The following is a 359-nucleotide window of genomic DNA, read 5'->3' as shown; positions in this document are numbered from 1 at the left end:
ACTGTTACAGTGAAGTGAGAACTGCAGAAATGCATCAAAGCAGTAACAGCAGGTGGGTTCTTTAAGGTAGAGAGAGGCAGATCATTATAATCCAGGAGGCTCCAGCTTACAATCAACACACCTGGTTTTATAGAGGAATCAGCACCAAGAGCTTCCCAAGAAGCATTAAATAGCATCGGTTTAAGCAAGCACAACTGCAAGGTAAGTGCTGAGCTGGGCTAACTGCATAAGTACTTCCAGTGAGAGATGCTGGAGCGAGTAGTTTTCTGTACTTGCATGCAGAAATGCATAGCAAGCTGGAATTCAGTCTCTCTTGCAGCTGCCACAAATAGTATGCAAGATTCTTAAAAAATCCCCGC

The sequence above is a fragment of the Meleagris gallopavo genome, chromosome 1, assembly GCF_000146605.3.
Source record: "Meleagris gallopavo isolate NT-WF06-2002-E0010 breed Aviagen turkey brand Nicholas breeding stock chromosome 1, Turkey_5.1, whole genome shotgun sequence".
Classification (NCBI taxonomy): domain Eukaryota; kingdom Metazoa; phylum Chordata; class Aves; order Galliformes; family Phasianidae; genus Meleagris; species Meleagris gallopavo.
This window is presented reverse-complemented; position numbering follows the sequence as displayed.